Source organism: Ischnura elegans, chromosome 11, assembly GCF_921293095.1.
Source record: "Ischnura elegans chromosome 11, ioIscEleg1.1, whole genome shotgun sequence".
In the NCBI taxonomy this organism is placed as follows: Eukaryota; Metazoa; Arthropoda; class Insecta; order Odonata; family Coenagrionidae; genus Ischnura; species Ischnura elegans.
In genome coordinates this window covers 71048315-71062220 of record NC_060256.1, presented here as the reverse complement: position 1 = coordinate 71062220, position 13906 = coordinate 71048315, and positions in this window count along the sequence as shown.

The window sequence follows — 13906 nt, the reverse complement described above, 5'->3', positions numbered from 1 at the left end:
TTAAATAAAAAATAAAAATACATTGTCAATCATCCCTAAATTGGGGCATTATTGGATTATCTCTTTTCGCGTAGGTCGTTGAAGTCTCCATGTTAGTGTTGAACCGAATGGCTCCGCGGTAATAGTTTCAAATGAGACGTAACCTGGTAAGAGAACCTTATTTAATATGTGTATTGCTGAAAACAATCTCCTCCTCTTATTTACCATTAGTAATTGTTGCACATTAGCTATTACCGGCGGAAAATTCTGCTAGTGCCTCCATTGAATATATCACCTCAGTGAAATTTTTAACGAGAGAATAGTGGGCTGTCCAAATTTTTCAGGAATTAATTCTCCATGTATTAGAGTGAACAAAATGTGTGGAAAGTTTTACGCCGGAGGCCATCATCTATCACTTAGATTAATCAACTTGTTAAGCTGATTTCGGTGAAATTTCTGCTTCATGAAGCTAAGGAACTTCTCAGCCTACTATCGGCGGAGAATTCATGTAAGTTTGAATACGAATGACTAAATAAAAAAGGGCACAGCAAAGACAATTGATAAATTATTTTTATTGTTTAATTCAGCGGTACTTTTAGCTATATCTTATCATAAAAATTGCATTTGAAGTATATTTATCATAGCTGTAACTAAAACGTTTCTTGTTTTTGAGCATACTCATTCAAAACACCAAATTGTTACCCATAACTCGGATGCAATCCATTCTTTCCATTCTAAATAAAGTGACAAAGTTTGACAAACAGCATTAAATAAATTCTCTAAGGATCAACTACGTATCTTTTACTCAAAAATATCTATTGTCGATTTTATAAAATCACAGAAAACTAGGGCAATGGAATCAGTGAGTATCGTTCTTGATGTCACTGTAAACCATATAATCACAACATTACTACTATGTTATTGTCTAAAATGTCAGAAAGTGTGTTCTATCTGAAAAATGCATATTCCTTCCGACCGAGGTGAACCGCACTGACACCATACCTACGTGGAGACCGCAACGACCGTGGTAAGTGCGGTCAGGATAAAACCAAAATTTACCGATAGTCCAGTACGCTTGCCTGCTGAAAACACTCACTCCGATCTGCATAAATATCAATAAATGCAAAACGATATATTTCAATTCATGCTTTAGAGTAAGTAACCACGATGTGTTGTTCGCTCTTATGCTGCAAACATTGTCAATCGTATAAAGAAATCCATCGGTATAGGAATTGTTTGCTTTCCAAATTGATTTTCATAATAGTATTTATTTACTCGTTAGGTTAGTAAAACTTTATTCAAAATCTTTTGACGTATTTCAATGGAATGAATCAAATATTTCTCTGAAAAAATATCATTTTCCAGAATAACTTCTCTTTTGACATAATTCAGCGTATTAGCTGAGGATACATAAAACTGGCGACTTTCTACATTTCTCACTCTGATACTCCCTCTAAATATCTCAAACTTGGGGTATTACCAGTACCTGCAGGAATTATAAACGAAAAAGAATGGTGCTTGGAATGCATACTGGCCGCGAATAAAAACTGCTGCTTTTTTAATTGGTTTTTCACGTCATATTTCGTAGTTTTACTTCAATAATGAAATAATTCAGTCAGCTAAAGGCTTTCTTATGGTAGTAAGTATTATTTATGTATTTGGACTTCATATAAAGACGTGATATTTTTGTCATTTTTATAACCGAAAGAATCATGCTCTGATTTTGAATTAAAGTTCAATGCTTCCAAATAGGTACTCTCCTATTCTGTCAAGTTTAATCTTGTAATTCAAGAATTATTCACATTTATTCTCTTTCAGAGAATAAGAATTTAATTTATTTTGATAGCTGTATAAAATCAAAATGACACCGTATAACAAAAGCCAGATTGTTACCTAGACAGTCACTATTGATTAATTTTTTATTATACTTGGGTTTGTTGTATTCCGCCATTTTCCAGCGTTTCGGACTGCTGGTTCTCCATTTATCCCCAAACTGAAATATTGAGACGAAAGTAAGGTATAAAATGCTGAGAATTTACGAAAAGAAAGCCTGAGTCTGAGAGCTATCATGCCCTAGTGCGAGTGGATATTATAGAACAAGTTGTAACGCACATTTCGGTGAACTCTACGCATAGCACGTTAGTCAGCCTCATTTTATATGGATCCTCGCCTGGGGCAATCAGTTTTATCTGGAGAGATTGATATGAATCCTGCTAATTGAATTGAGCTGTGAGATACGGGTCCGCATATACCACCATTTTGTCGACCTCTCATTTCCGAGAGGCTGCGTGCGTGTTTGCCCTTATGTCAATGATTCCATTTATGAATCGTAAAAAGTATCTCTTTGAACTTGACATTGAAATGTAGGATGCACTCGCGACTTTGATTACACCTGTTAGCAACGCGTACTTCCATAAATGAGGCAGACATCATGTAAATCTTCACTTTAAAGTAATACCATTTTCGCAGTTAATTTCTCAATCACTTTCCATACGGTAAATTTGCAAGGAGATATTTTTCTGACTAAATTTTCTCAGGAATCCGTATTTAGTAGATTTCGTCAAATTTATTTACGATTTTTACCGGCACTTCAGGTAAAAATTTCAACCAAGTGAGGGCATGAAGATGGTTAGTTTAGTAAATACGTTGAATAATTCATTAGCAGCCTTAACAGAAAGATTTAATTGCTTCCCTTAATATATATTGAGGTTCTTGGGTCGATGCTGGGGAAATAGTCCATCATTCACGGGAGAAATAAATCAAATTTTCCGCTTTGCAAAATAAATTATTTAGCAGACTAGTTCCGACTCACCGTATCATTTTAGAGTCTGCTTCCATAGATGAGTAGTTTTTCAGAATCTTGGATATAAAAAAAAGTTTGAGATACGTGTATAGCCTCCGTGGGAGTTATCCTCAAAGTTCTTAGTTACAGCTTTGGCAATTGATTTTTTTAGAATCAACAGTGTGGTCTTGTTCAGTGGCGAGTTCTCTCAAAGGACTGCGACTCTCATCGAATATAATCTGACTCGTGATAGAAAAATTGTGAGGCTGTCAAATTGGAGTATTGATTCGCAATGTCTTAAGTAACGTGCCTTCATACATTTGTAACTTACGTAATATTTTCATTCTTCGTCGGTGAAATAAGATTCTGCTCGAATTCTGAGCGCTTTCTTAACCATATAACCATATGCTTGCATTACTTTTAGATTAGATTTAATTCTTTCATAGCAAAGTCGCATATTATGACACGGTATCACGTGTGCACGAACAACTATAAATTTCGGCTCAACATTTTTAAACCTTTCTTACCCAGAGTTGCTTCTAGGAGAAATTATTTTTCAAAACTTCTCATGTTAAAAATGTGAAAATTTTCCACTAAATCATAATGATTATGGCAGCTGCATGTTTCGGCATTAAATTTTCCTGCACAAAAGAACACGTAGCTTAAATCTTTCCTGGATAGAGCCGAAAATGCATACATTTTTTATGTTACTTAGAAGCAATATTGAGTGCTAATGGGTTAACAGACCACTATGTTCAAACAATACTTCTTTTTTTGGCTTAAAAATATAATTGCGGTATAAAGTCTAATAAAATGGTAATTTAAATATTTCCTGCAGAACCTGTCCCAAAATAAAGGCGCTCTGAATCCTAATTATAGAAGGCCTCAGCTAGGAGGAGTAGAAGTTTCAAGTTTGAGACATTAATGAGTTTAAAACAACGGCACACTACCCGTTGAAACCAGCGCCATCGTGTCTCATGAGGTGACCGGTCAACGATCCGTGTTTAATACGGACTTCTTGTTCCTTCCTTCATGTAATCCAGTGGCGGCCCTCCCATAAGGACTCTCGGACTCCACCCCTTTCAAAGATTTGAAAAAGGAAAAAAAATTAAAAACACATCCAATTGTAATTATACATCTATTAACAAAGGTGTTTTTTCAATCGCATGCATCGAAAATGTATGAAAAACACGTACAAATAGCGCGAGAAGTTCGTCTATGTAACCGCGGGGCGCTCGCCAGAACGTCCCAATACATCACCATGCAGCTGTATGAAGAGTGGTAGTGGTTAGGGCTGATGGTGCTATGCCCCGCCTAAGATTGTGCCTTATGGAAGTCTTGGGACGCCGCCCGAGCATGCGCAGAGCGACGTATCTATAAGTCTATTATAGTGAGTTGACATCGCCGCGCCGCCCGGCGGCTGTATAATCTTGGTGTTGCAGTGCTGCAGAATACCTCGTTTTGGTGACCAATTGACTTATTACGTGTAAATTGTTTTAATGCAAATAGGCCTAGTTGTAGTTGAGTCAATCGAATTAGTGATTGTTAGTGTTTTAGTGTTAGTGATTGTTTTGTGCATTAGTGGTCTCTGGATTGCCTGAAAAACTTACTAAAATACACAAAATAATCAAAAATTTGAACCCTCGGTAGAGTGTGGCCCTCCCAGCATTTGACTCATGAGCCGCCAGTGATGCAGTCTAATTTATATCGACAACTATGTATCACTCACTACGGTTAACTTGGTGGATATTTGTGCATTTACTGTTCCGTAGAAATCCGTGATGCAAAGGGCGAAATCAGTTTTGATAGTGATATAAACTTGACTTGAAAGTAATATCAACTAAACTTGAAAGATATGACTCGTAGTGTAGCCTACCAAGCTATGTAAAACTTAATGCATGTTTCTTAATTTTATTATTATTTCTAGCAGCATATGGTAGCATAATTTGTCAGTATGTGTGACTTATTTTGGACTTCGTGGTTTGCATGTGGGAGTCCAATGCTGCATGCTGGTGATTGATCACCCCCTGCCAAACACCCTAGAGGTGGCTCGCAGGGTATTATGTAGATATAGATAAAATCCTGTGACTCAGTTTAGTTAATATATCTGCTATGTATGACACAAGGTCAAACTGATATTTAAGCAATACTTACGTACTAGGTTCAACGCTTTGTTCATAGGCTAAAGATCATTGCAAAGAAGACGTTTATGAAAAATGCATTAACTCCAGAAAGCTTCCCGCCTACGGAATATGGTGCTTATGATGTTTTAAGTTTGGTTCAAAAGGCTAATTGGGAAGGAAGCTGATGAGCTTCATGTGGGAGCAAAGAGAAAGGAATATCTTTTGACGTGAAATGTTTAGGAGAAACAGGAGGACTGGAGTCTCAGGCAGCATGTGAAAGGGTATATCAAAGGCGAAGGGGAAAACAATCCGGTATAAGCGAACAATAAAATGAAGTTCTCATAGGTTACTGAATAAATTTTGGGACGTTAAGGAATAAAGTTCTTATTACTGAGCACAGAATTGGAATAGCGAGAGAAAAATAGTTAAATGTTTTCAAAAAAGTTGCGCAGAAAGTGAAATTGGGATGATCCAAGTCGAGATAAAAGAGTTTTAGATAAGTAGGGTTTTATTCATCGATAGAAAAATGGTTATTGATTACAGTTCGGCTTACAATGATACAAATTGATTGAAAATAGTTGAAAATAGCTTGTGGGATGCTTGGAAATCTAATGGCAGCCAGCCGGTAGACTCGCCAAGAATTAAAAAAAGCATGTAATGTAGAAAGGATATTCTTGGGCTTATTCCTTTGATTTCCCCAAAAAGGATTAAGTGCAGTATGACAATATACACAGCGTCATTAAAACTATTCTCTCAATTCCAATTGCGGCATAATGAGAGCTCATATCAATCATTGTTCCAAATGGTGGTGAACTTCCGTCGGATAGCAACTGTGGAAACATATAACTATTTCAGTCTCGGCATTCGGATTTCACTCGGACCAAAAATCGATTTTATTAATAGAATTGGTATGAAGAAGGGGACAAGAGAAGTTAACATAAAAGTGCAGCATAAAAGGCGCTCCAACATAAAAATCATCCTCATTCGGTCAGTCTCTCATGAGTTTTGGGGAGCGAGTGTTTTTGGTGACTAGAGTGTTGGCTTTACAAGAGTGGGCCCGAGTTCTAATCCCGGCGGTAACCGAGAAATTTCAGAGGTCATCCGATTCTTACTTGGATGATATCAGGATGACACTTCAAGCTTCATCCGTTGGATAAGACGTTAAGCCACGGTGCCTCATTCTCACGGTGCCTCATGGGGAGATCCCTCGATCGACTGAAACTGTCATCGAAGATAACCGGACTTACGAAAGAAAAATTTTGAGGCGGTCAATTTGTTCGCCTAAAAAGTATCTTTGTAGATTTGTAGTTTACGTACTATTTTCTTTTTTCGTCGATGAAATAAGTTTAAGCACAAATGCTGAGAGTTTTCGTAACCTTATAAACGAAAGTTTGCATTAATTTTAACAGAATTCACTCATAAGAAAACGGCACTTGTGCTAAAATATTCACGGTACCTGTAATCAGCCACGGTTTACAGCCGGTAAAAGGCATTTATATTGCAATTTATTTTTTAATATTTTACATCCCTTTCTTTCTTTAGGAAATCTTTAATTAAATTTTAATAATTTAATTTAATAAAATCTTTACGAAGATTATTTACCCGAGGAAATATTCCTTGGCGCCTGTTGATAAGAACAGGCTAATTCCGACGCCAGGTTTCTCTCTAACCTTACTTCCCAACCCACTTCACTTAGCACAAATGAACTCAATCGTCTCACGTCTCCTCTAATTACCGGACTATATCGTACAAATTTTAGAAACGAATTCGGGAAAGCCGCCGCCCTCTTTGCATACATTGGTGACTTTATTTATATTTCTGTTTCTGACTCGTTCAGGGAGGACCGATCACTCAGTAAAGGAATCGATCAAAAATAGTGAAGAACTGTGAACCACGCGAGATCGATGCGAGGAGGAGAGGAGTAGCTGGAATATGGTGATCTCCTCAGCAGGTGTTCGTATCTTCATCAGCCTATCAACGAAAAGTTAAAGCCGGCAATATTTCACCACGAATAGCTCGTGAAGTAGGAGGCGGATCGAAAAATAGAAAATCCGGATCTCGTTGGTATTTTATCTTTTACACAATCGACAGAAAAATAATTGGTGAACGAGCAAATTATTTATAGTATACGTGGACACTTAGGAAGGCGGACGAGAGGAGACTGGAGGCGTTCTAGTTGGGGGTTTAGAGAAGAATGGAGAAGGTTAAGTGGACGGAGAGGAGGAAGAACGTGGTGGGTGAGGAGAGGGAGCTTGTAGATGAGATACGGAGGAGACAAAAGGTATGGATGGAGCGAGTACTTATACCTACATATATCTGCATGCTACCCCGCAAGTCGCCTAAAAAGGCGTGTGGCAGGGGGTTCTAAGACAAAAGGCGTTTACATAGCAAATGCTCTAACAAAATCACGGTTAGCATTTATTTAAATCCTTTTTGGTTCGAGAGAAAACGAATGGAAAACGGAAGGAGAGGCCGCTAGGCTTCTTAAGTATTCCATGGAAGCCTACCGTATTCGATGGAATTATTTAATAATTAAACATCCTTTTAATTTCCAAAGAAGTATTTCGAAAGTTGTTTTCATACATACCCAAGCGAATCATTCTCGGACGAAGGGTATTTTACTGAAATTAACCCTTCGATTCTCTCTAAATTGTCTAATCAATCGTTAGAATACTTTAATAATAACACACTTGACATGGAATCAACCGTAATTAATGCCTATGGTTTTTTTAAGACAAAGCAACTCTTCATTTATTTTTTGACGTGTCAGTCTAATCACTTCTAATGCCCTTCAACTCACCCGCACTTCCGATTTCGGAGAATGTTCGTGGGGCATTTGAGGGTTCGGTTAGCTCCCGTGAGCCGCAGAGGTGAGCAAGGGGTCGGACGGGGTGAGCGGCCCCTTAAACACCCTCGCGGAAAATTCCAATAAAGAGTTAATTAAGGGAAAATACTCGCCCATCCCCCCGGAGCAAACGCCGAAGCGTAAGGTAAGGCGCGTTATCAAATCTCCAGCCGAGAAAGGGATGCGTGGAGAGGAGGTTGGGCATGGCGTAGGCTTTATACTTTGTTGTGCAGGGAGACCCCGGCGGGAAGGGAGTGTTGCGAAGGGCGGCTCATCGGCGTGGGCGTAAAGTTAAGGGTGGGTCGTGGGGGGTGGGGGGACGCGAGGGCGGTCACCCCTCCCCTCCCGCACCTCCCCTTTTTGCGTGGGAGGCTCTGGATAGGGTCGGGGGCCGCGGGATTTGCCGAGTGAATTCGCCCCCTCCTCCCCCTCCCCCTCCAGTCCACCCCCGCTCCGAAGCCCCTACCTTCACCCTTCGTGTCCTTTAGGATACGAGTGGCGTGACCCTCGCCGCCCATGTGAACGGCCCACCCAAGGTTCAACCTGATCTGAGCTCAAACAGGGTTTACTACTGCCAATAGGCTTTTATCAAGGATTTTTTTAGATATTAGTATCTTATTCTTTGCGAAAACGTTGATTACACAGGCCAACAAAAACATCTTGTTTGAAAACTTTTTTTTATTTTAATAGCTGATCTTTAAAGATTTTGATGTGACAAATCCAAACCTGGCCTTAGTTTTTTTGTATCACCCATAGTTTCCAAGCAATATGTATTTAATAATTAGTCTAATACCCCTTCACGGTATATAGAGAAATCAATGAAACACTGTGTTACATCAAAAAATTGTTTGTACTTACTGTTCACTACATCGTGATAAAATTGTTTGTATTTACTACAGCGTGATAATACAGGATTCAATTGTCAACTGGAATTGGTCTACACTATCTTTCCCTTTTTTCCTTGAAGCATCTTGTGTAGCTTTTTCTGTGATGAATCGCTTGCTGAACTTCTCGGTGAAGTACCAACAGCATTCCCCATTATCTTCGTTCATTAGACCTACTTTTTCAATTTAATTATAACTATAAAAAAGCTGTTAAATTCTAAAAATATTGCTTGATTTCATAAATTAAACTATAAAATGTGAATGAATGGTGGGTGATACAAATTTAAAACCATCATATTTGGATTCAGCAACTTTAAAAACATAAGGATAAGGTATTTTCAGTAAAAAAGTTTTTTCATTGTTGGCCTGTGTTATTTACCGGAGTAGAAATTCTATAGCTACGTATGTGAAAGGATTGCCCAGACGCATTAGTTCTCTTAGAGACGTGTAAAGTAGCTTTATTATCGGATAAACTGAATCCATACTTATTGGGATCGAAATATTTTACTTTCGTTACGCATCGGGAGCGAAGTTTGTAACTTCTCAAGTCACTCACAGCGAGCGCTGTATGTACCAAACATAATTATTTCTCTCTATTAAGTGAATTTTTGCTGCGATTAAAAATTAAAATTATATCCCTGTCGTAGTCGTCCATGCATAGTGCGATTACTTTGGGTTATGAGTATCGGTATCTCTGAATTGGTCATAAGGAAAAAATAAATCAAATCATAAAAACTCTCACTTCTCCAGTAAGAATTGTTTTTAGGGTATTAAAATGTAGGTATAAAAGAAAGAGTTGAATATATTCTATATCTTACAATGTTTCCATTAATATTGCCACCAATATTGAACTACCATATTGAATATTACTGTGAAATTTACTCAGGTTTGAAAATTAAAATTTATTTTCAATATTTATCCTACCTCCTGCGGAATCATTTTATCTTCCGTATCGATTTTCGAGAATATAGCTGATAAATGGCTTACTTTTTTTTAGAATTATCTTCGTCATGTTTAACGTCACCTTTTCTCTATCGAATAACGTGATTAGCCTAATTTTTTTTGCACCATAGGCATCGTTACAAAAAAAGTTCACTTTATACAGGAATGAAACTTCATCACTACTTACAAACTTTTCGCTTTCATGGAGGCGATTCCTTAGCTAAATTCCTAAACGGAAGTTACATTCCCCTGAGTTACGTTTTCTCTTTACTGTGTTAATTTTATTTTTCGAGGGATGGTTCCTACTGATCCAATACTGATAACGCATATCAGAATTTTCCTCGTAGAAAATAGTTGCATTTATTATTTAATATTGAATGGATATGTAAATTATTGCAATGAAGATTGAATTATAAATAAATCAAAAAATAATTTTAATCACATTCAATCACTGCCACGACAGAATTTGGTCATAATTGAAGTTGTTTTTTTTTTGTAAATATCTATTTTACAGGATATTTTGATACTTGGCAAGAAATATGCTTAAAAAATTTCAGTTCGACAATTTTTTTTGAGAATTTGGTCCGAAAGACAACCATTCACAATGTATTTCTCCGAGGTTCAAAAAAAGACAAATTGAAACTTATAATATTCCAGCATACGGCACATTTGACGGGCTACTCATTAACTGCAATTCTTAAAATATCTCGAGGCCGAAGGTGGTGATGGGATGCATACTAATCGTAAGCGCAAATTGAGTATCACTCGAAGATTTTTTCTCATTTATTATTATTATTATAGTATTCTACCGATTAAGGTAGGTTTCCATGGAGTACGCAAGAAGTGATCTGGGAGCCTCCCTTTCCTTCCAGCACTGCCTTCTTTAACTCACAGTAAGGCCTACTCTCTTTCAATCTATCTAAAAATCCTATTCTTTTCCTTCCTCTCCCTCGTTTCCCTAACATTCTACCCTCTAACACCATTTTCAACATCCCCTCACCGCTAAGCACTAACTCCATCCATACCTTCTGTCTCCTCCGTATCTTATCTAAAATCTACCTCTCCTCGCCAACCATATTCAGCACTTCGTCGCCACATCACTTTGTTTTCCTTGCTATCATTATTAAATAAGGTAGTGCCAACGTTTCTGTCTCCAAGGTTGCTGAATTGCATAGAATGTTGGCTTAATACCCAATGGCATTGGCTTCAAATCCCGGCAGTGGTTGACATTTTACAGAGATAGCCTGTTTGAGTGATTTGTGCTATAACGACAATTTCTGAATGTTTTCGTAACCGTATAACCGTATGCTTGAATTATTTATATCTTTCCACATTGGTAATTTACGCAATCTCTTCATTCAGGGAAGGTATTGGCTTACCTCCCATGAATGTGTAAAATTCACACGCCAGTGACTAACTCTTGTTTGAGCTCTACCATCACCTGTCCAAGCCCACTTTTGAGTTGAAAGACTGTGTGAGTGATACTAGTCAAATAATTGTAAAAATTGAATATTACCTTAACTTATTCCTTAGATCAAGAATTAGTGGATAAAACTTAAATGGTCAGTAGTTTTATTTCATTTTTTCAGAGGTTAGTCATAATGTCTATGAGAGAAATCATCGCCTTGTTTAAGACCACGCAGTTTTAGTTTTTTTAGCGATGAATTTTTAAATTTAGAATTGCCCTGCGGTGTAATAGCAGTTTCATTGTGTATGTTGATACTTCATCCGGTAATTCACTCAAAATTCTGTCGTTGTCATTTGTAAGAGGGGATAATGTTTACTCCAAAAGTTTCCAAGTAAATTATCACATGTTAATATATTTAATCAGTATTATCTTAATGTGTAGAAAATGTGAGGAGGCTAGAAGACGAGAATTAGTTATTATGTACCAGTAAATAATACTGATATCCGACACATTTTGCCGGCAGTTTATTACGATAGGATCTGGCGTCGATAATTTTGCTTTGGGATAATGACGTTCGTCTTTTCATTGCTCATTCGCAGCCTTTTTTAACCGGTCGCCTAATTATATCTGCACTCAACGACGGTGAGCAGCTTTTGGATATCAGTGGAGGGATTCCTTCATGATTTGCGCCCATCACCAATTTTAATTACGTGATTTATAAATAGTGAGTATTTCTTATTTCTTATTTATCGGACAGAATGTAATGCATTCCTCTCAATTTGAAATAATGCCTTAGCCACCGACGGCAGAACGGTGTTCCAGAACAGCAATTATTAATTCCACAATTACGAAAGTGTTGTTTGCTGTCGAGAGGGAATAAAACTGCGATATAAATTCATAATTTGGAGACGGGTGAAGTGCTTTCCCTATTTACAATTCAAAGGCAGCATAACCTATTAACACAAAAATTTTCATTTCATGGAAAATCGTGTGGTTAAAAAAAATAATAACTCCCGTACTCTCGGTGCCATTCATTAAAACCTGAAGTGATTTTGGCGTGAATTTGCTCCAGCGAAGAAATATCGTGCAAGTGATTTTTCCGGCATTCTTGGATGAGAAGTCGTTGAAATTTTTTTCATTTCTCTCGTTTTCTGACTAGCGTTTTTATGGAGGTGTAGAAATGGGTACGTTTTTTCACCTTATTGCTAACGAATCCTTTTCCATTCATTGTTTAATATTTTCGATTATTATTTTTTTCGATAATTTTCCTCAGTAACTACGGTAGGTTCGGAAAAAATATCATTCTCTCTATCTTACTTGCAAATATCATAACAGAATCGTTTATTGCGTAGATTTATAAAGTGTATTATCGATATCACGTAAATGATGAGCCTTAAGAAAATTTGACGTTAGATGTAGGACTCGAGAGAACCGAAAACTTACATAGATTGAAATTATTGTTGGAAATTGAACAGATAAATTTGGAAATGGTATCAGAGAGCGGAATAGCGGAATGGGCGTTCTTATGTCACGTCCATAGCATAACTGGTAAGCCTATTTGCAAGCCAATTATCGCTTTTCTCATCTCTGTAAAAACTGGACGTTTATTCTATAATTAATCGGTAATGAAATAAAACGTCATTGTATGTCCATAGTACGCTCTATTCGTTTTTATCCTAATTCTAATCATCACTTACCTTAGTATCATTAATCTCAAGCATTTTGTATTGATTTCAGCAGTGACCAATGAAGTACGTGGTCAAAAAAATTGTCGATATTTCACGCTTGCCATTGATGATAATGCCCTCATATTTTTTATTAGCTTAGAGATAATACAAAGAAACAGAAACAAATAGATATCCATGGTAAAAATAATACACAAATTCTAGTCTCATACAACTAAGAATTTAACATTGTCCCAATAAACAATTTAAAACAATCCATTAAACACATTAATTCTAATATAACACAACTATAAAATGAGCATTTGCCCAATTTTAACATAACAAATACACCGCATGTTGATTTTTTACGGAATATCAATTACAAAAATTTTGATAGCTCTTGATGAAACAGTTGCAATAGCACTTTATTTCTCTTTTCGATTAAAAAAATAGAAAGTATAAGAAATACTTACAATTTTTCATTCAGATAAATGATGAATGAAACTGGTTAAAAATATATCCATTTTTAAAGCTAAACAGACATAAATATTCTTTTTTTATTAAAAAAATGAAGTGAACGGAAATAAATTGAGCAATTAAGACAATAAAAATTATCCTATTTGATGTTAAGTAAAGATCATCCATTCTTGCAACCAAGTAGGCTCTAGCATTTTGCTTTAAATGGATTAGAAAACTTTTCTTGCTGCTTGAAATTATAAAAATCGTTATCGCTGTTGGATACAAAAGACAATATTTGAGACAGTCACGTAGTGGTTGTACTTTAAATTAAAATAGATTGCAAAATTCCTATCTAGCAAATGTAAATAGTATAAAAAATATTAAAGCATGAAAATAGCGTTTTTAAAAACCACCTTTGGTAAGAAAAGGAAAATAACAGCCTACTGCCCCTAAATTATTGAAAATTCAAATGTGATTGATGAGAAAGTAAAATAAGTTTTAGAAGAACATTTTATATATCAAGAACAAAAAACGTGGTACGCAGATGAGATAGTAAAATCAATATTAGCAGGTCAATCAATATATCAGATTTGTGTCATAGCGAAGGCGATTGCATTCTTAAATGCGCGCCAAGGTTTTCGTTTTTGATGTCAGAAATGCTCTTCTAAATTATATATTATATGCTCTATATTTTAAATTTTCAGGCGGTTATTTTCTTCTTTTTAACAAAACGTGGTTTTTATGAAAATGTTATTTTTATACATTAATATTATTTAATAAATGAAAATATAAATAAATGAATAAATTTGAAGAATAATTG